Source organism: Sitophilus oryzae, unplaced genomic scaffold, assembly GCF_002938485.1.
Source record: "Sitophilus oryzae breed Bouriz unplaced genomic scaffold, Soryzae_2.0 scaffold_496_pilon_pilon, whole genome shotgun sequence".
Lineage (NCBI taxonomy): Eukaryota > Metazoa > Arthropoda > Insecta > Coleoptera > Curculionidae > Sitophilus > Sitophilus oryzae.
In genome coordinates, this window is record NW_022147080.1 from 2,048,391 (window position 1) to 2,054,390 (window position 6,000).

A 6,000-nucleotide genomic window follows, 5' to 3' on the forward strand; every position below is an offset into this window, starting at 1 on the left:
TGGAATTTTACGGAGAATCTTAAAATAAAATAAAAAATAGGGAGTTGCATTTTAAAAAAAAACATGTTATATTCGCCACACTTTTTTGAAGCACCCTGTATACTCCATAATCATTTTAAAATGTGTATCTTATAGTCTAAGAGGAGCTAGCAACGTTTTCGAGAAAGTATTTTAAGACGTCTGGCTCTTTGATATATCTTTTACTATGCTCTCTGGAATAGGATGCGGCCCGTCTGGCTGCCGATACCCGTTGCGTTTACTACTGCGCATCGGAAGAAGATCCCATATTTTTTATTAATTCAGTCGTATAAATTCTAGTATTGAATATAAATCGAACATGTCTCCATAGCGCAGTGCATAGAGTTTCCGACCACACACCGAAGATTCAGAGTTCAAATCCGGGTCAGGTCAAAGACTTTTTTTATTTTATTTTCCTTTATATTCTGATAGTAAAGTATTAAATAATTTTGGTAATTAAAAAAAAACAAATATTTAATACTTTACTATCAGAATATAAACAAAAATAAAAATAAAAAAGTCTTTGACCTGACCCGGATCTGAACTCTGAATCTTCGGTTCGTGATCGGAAACTCTACGCACTGCGCTATGGAGACATGTTCGATTTATATTCAATACTAGAATTTAAAGGACTAATATAAATATAGGATATTCTTTCAATGCGCAGTATGGAACGCAACGTTTACCGGCAGCCAGACGGGCCGCAAGCTGTTCTAGAGAGCATAGTAAAAAATATATCAAAGAGCCAGACGTCTTAAAATACTTGTTTTTCCGACGTTGCTAGCTCTCGTACTATTAACCGTCCCTATAACTTTTATATTTAATATTTCTTGTAAACTACCCTGTAGACTCACCCTGTACAAACATTTGTTACTGGGATATATTTGCCATGTTGTGTAAGCGGTTTCCTTGTTCGGTTATCTGTCACTTGTCTTGCCGCGTCAGCGCCAAGCTTGTTGCCAAAAAATGTTGTTTACAAAGATAGTATACTTGCCAAGTACGTAAATATTGGTGTAGGTACTTGCCAAGTACACGAGTCGTCAGAATCCGCTTTAATATTAAAGGTCTGTCTAAAAAATATGTTGTTTTTAATTTCAAAGGGCATATCGGATGTTTTTAAAATAAATTATTCACCCCTATAATCTTTTATTTTTTTAGATAAAAAACAACGAAATTTTTTATGTTAGTAGGTAGTACATGACATAAATCAGAATTGATTGACGTATCCAATTAGTTTCGGTCACTTTCTGTTTCAACAGATGACTTTCGATATTTAAATGGTACCCTCGGCATTTTTTACTTTATTTGATAGAAAATGTCATTCTGTATAAAATGACGTATCATATGTCAAGTTTTGACATTTTTGCTTAGAGAAAATAGTATTTAAAATTAAATCTAGAGTGCCACCACAATAAATATAACAATTGGACTTGAAATACCAAGTATAGGGTACCAAATTATGCGTAAAAATGTTTTTTTTCCAGAATGCTAAAGAGCCACCCTCTTTCCATTAGAAAAAAAAGAGTTATGATTAAAAATACGATGAGGGCATATTTTAATCAGCCAGGAAACATGTTCAAAAACATTAGACTATCAAATGTATTTTTCCAAGGCTCCTAGATTAAAAATTAGTGGTTTTAACACAGCCATGGTAGTCTAGATTGAAATTTAAAATACCATTTTTAAGCGAAGATGTCAAAAGTTGGCAAGTGAAATGCTATTCTATTCAGAATGTTTTCTAACAAATAATGTAAAAAATATCCAGGGTACCACATTTAAAAATCAAAAGTTGTAGTCATTTCCGGTGAAACATGAAGTGATCGAAACGAATTGAAAACCTCAATCAATCTTAATTTATGTCGTCTATTAATAAACCAAATCTCATTTTTTTTGAGGCCTTGTGAAAAACACCTCATTTAATATTTCAACTGGCTTATGAAACACTCTGTATACGAGTACTAAATGTAATATCCTTTTTAAAAACTTCGTCTCTTGTTTTAAACTAAATAAAAAAAACAACACGGAAAAGCTTCTAAGGTGGGTATTGTTTTGGACAAAAAAAGGTTCTAAACTCTGGCGAATAAGGTTTTTGAAAAATATCAGTTCTAAAACATTTTCCGCGCTAACAGAACGACAACGTGTCTCATAAACAAAACGGCAAACTGCGCAAAGTGCTAGGATCTACCATAATTTAATGCTGGAAAAAATAGGGATGGGCATTTTAAGAAAAAATATCGATATAAAAAATACTATAGACTTACAGAAAAAAATTGTGTATAATAAATTCAAAACACCAATCGAAAAAAAGCGGCGTCAAAGACGGCTGGGGAATCACGATAGATGATAAAGTCTGGACGTATTTTTTTAAATTTTAAATAACTTTATTTTCTAATTTTATTTCTTAAGAAGGTTATAATTTATTTTGTATTGAGTAAAAGTTATTTTACGTCTAGAGATTGACCTAGCCAAAAATTTTCATCGATTGTCATTGCCCAGCCGTATTTGACACCGTTTTTTTTTCGATCATATAGTACTTTCATATATATAACATGTGACAACTATTACATGTCTCAGGAAATAAAAAAAAACTCGTTGAATATACGAAATATTTTTTCAAAAAAGCACCTTTTTTTCAACTAGTTGAATAACAGCGGACATCCTAAATGGACATTTGAAAGTAAAGGTTAAACTGCCCTCACCTGATTGCAGAATCTAATGTTTGTATTTTCAAATTTAAAAAAAAATTGTAATTTTCACTTTGACGTCGATGACTGATGTCAATTTAAAAAAATCATCCATCAAAAAATTGTCCAGTATATCGATATTTTTAAACCAGTATCGATATTTTGACACGTCGATATTGTTGCACATCCCTTGTTGGAAAATAGGGAAACCTTAGAGAAAATGCCCGGGTGCAGTAAAAGCGTATAAGCACCATGCACGTGTACCCTCCAAACATTACAAAATAAATAGAAAAATGAATATGCAAAAGAATAGTCTCGCAAATTCGTGGTTTAACATGAATATTCCCTTATTTTCCTCTAAGGGATTATATGTATAATACGGATAAAACGCAGTTTTTAGAACGAAAATTTGCACGTATGGACTTGGTATTATCCATTTTCTTGTATTTAAGTCTCTGGCATAGATGAAAATATACGATTTAAATAAGTTTTTAAGAAAACAATAATTAGTTTTATTATCTATAGGTAGACACTATTTCGTCCTCAAAGAAATAAGTAAACATAGAGAAAAACTTTTGTTGATACATCACAATCTGAACATCTCAATTTAAACTAATAATTTAATGAAAAAAACTAATGATTGAACCAATCCAATATAATTACTTATATACTTTGCTTATATATCAGAACCCCTCTATATTTACCTATTTCTCTAAGAGACTTCTACTTATATTTTAATTATAATTATTCATATTATCTATCTATACAAGGTGTTTCAAAGAACAAGTGCCATCTCGCGTAAAACTAAGATTTATTTTTCATATTAATATATAGATCCAATTCTGCTGTTTCAGTGGCGCACGTTTTTTTGGAACTGGACCAAAATTATAATAAATGGAAAAAATGAAGATTTTTAGCTGAAAGAAAGCAAAATCGGACCCATGTATATATAAAAAATAAAAATTATTTTTGCGTCAGGAATCTCCCCGTGAGATGGTACATGTTTTTGAAGCACCCTGTGTAAAGCGAAAGACAATATTTTTTACTAAAAATTATTAAAAATATTTATACTTACAAGTAGGTAGCTACAGCAGTTGTGTCCAACGAAGAGACATATTGATAGAAATACATTTTAAGTTTCTTAAAAAATTATGTTCCTGATAAGTTACTGTATACCATGAATCTACAAATTAATAAACTAGCTAAAATTTAAATACCTAATTACATCATACACAGGGAACAAAAAATATATTTGCTCAAAGAGTTTTTGTAGACAAACTTTTGTGGGGAGACTATTCCAAAAACACAATCGTATACAAGATTATACATTATAATCGAAAAAAAACGGCTATGAAATAAAGATCGCTGTCATTTTACACAGGGTTCGGCAATAGTGCGTCGGGCATCTGTAGCTCCTATAATAAAAAACCTTAGAAATTTTGTATACCTATAAGTATGTATTAGGATGTATGTCAGAAAAATATTTTAACCTCTATAGGGTGGCCCAAAAAACGGTCAGTAGATCGCGAGAATATTTTTTAAACACACCATAATACGCACCTAACCATAACACACACAACATAATATACACCCTGTATATTATTGCATTTTTTGCTTCCTTTCTGATCACTTTACATAATCCTAAGATATTATTAAATATGTTTTGATGGTTTTAGAGACATTAATGAATATATGAAAAATATAATATATTTTTTCATGATTTTTTTAAATATTAAAAATACAAAAAATGTCCTGAAATCAAAACTATACTGGGTATTTACTATAGCTGATCTGATTTACTTTCTATAAATATCGTAATCTTAAACCATACAGTATGTTCAAAATTCTAAGCCAAACTTGCTAAAATATAAAATAGTTTTTCTACGTTTTTTTTCAGAGGTAGCCGGCGGACCCTGTATGTAAAATTATATGAGGAATGTCATTGATGTTCATTTCCAAGCCAACTGGACGCCGTTTTTTTCGATCATACCTTATAACAAAAATAAAATAAATTACCAGCTTGAATTAATATTATGTGTAATGTTAATTGAACTATTTTTATGTAAATAATTACCTGGATGTGTAATAATACTCCCTCGTATTCTCGTATATATTTTTTAGGTATATTACTTTTAGTTACAAGAAAATATATAAAAATTTACCACTATGTCAAGAAAATTTTCAAAAACGAACTCTTGAAATATTCAAAAAGCACTATGCTTCTAATAGAGCAAAGTGCTTTCAAGCCCGCATCATAAAACACTACAAAGTTGTGCATTTTTCACTTAAGAAAGGTTTAAAAAACGTAAAAAAGATTTTAAAGTTTCATATACCAAACTTACCCCAACAGACTGCTGTAGAACCATAATTACATAAACCAAACTTCCTTATTTTATTTAGTTTTTGAACGTTTATGTCTTATACCTATGAGTAGATCGTCTATAATCAATCAAATAACGTTAAAGAAACTGTACCTTATATAACCGCGAAACTAGAGTATATATCCATATTTTAATAAGAGTATGTTGTATATTTATGTAATACGGGTTTATATCAATTTTCTTATCGTACTCTGACTGGTAATAAAAAATCTCAAATAGCACTGAAAGCACACTCAAAGTGTTTTTTGACTTTTTGTTATCAATAGCAGCCAATGGAAATTCAAACAATTGGAGAAAAAACACAAGGCCTACTCCAATTACCGAAGTTCAAGTAGTTCTTTTGGATTAAAAATAATAAACTAAAACATTTTTTTTAATTTTCATATATGAATTAATAAATATTCAGTGAAAAAGCGAAGATCTATCTTCGCCACCTACATATTATTGGCACAGCTTTTATTGGCTTTGATAAAGAATATAATAATGTACAAAAAAACTATGGAGGGCTTTAAAAAAACAAATAAAAAAGTGCAAAAATAGGTATAATTAAAACATTTTATATTTTTATTTTCTTTAAAAAATAATTAATTTTATCCTCATTAACCTTCACTTATTTTCGTTTACTCCATTCCATTACATGTCCATTACTTACATCACACTTACTTCAAAGAAAGTATTATAATTTATTTTATCCTCTTTTTTGGCTTTTCACCATTTCACTTTATAATTTTTAACAGATTTTTAAGTTTAAATTTTAAATATGGTCAGATATGAGATATGGTACCATTTCCAAAAGACAAATGGTCTTCACAGGACTTCACGATCATATAAAATTAAATTATATGATCAATTATATTAACCACAGAAACATTTTACTCTGTCAAAAACAACTGTCTTTTTTAACCTAACTTATAGAC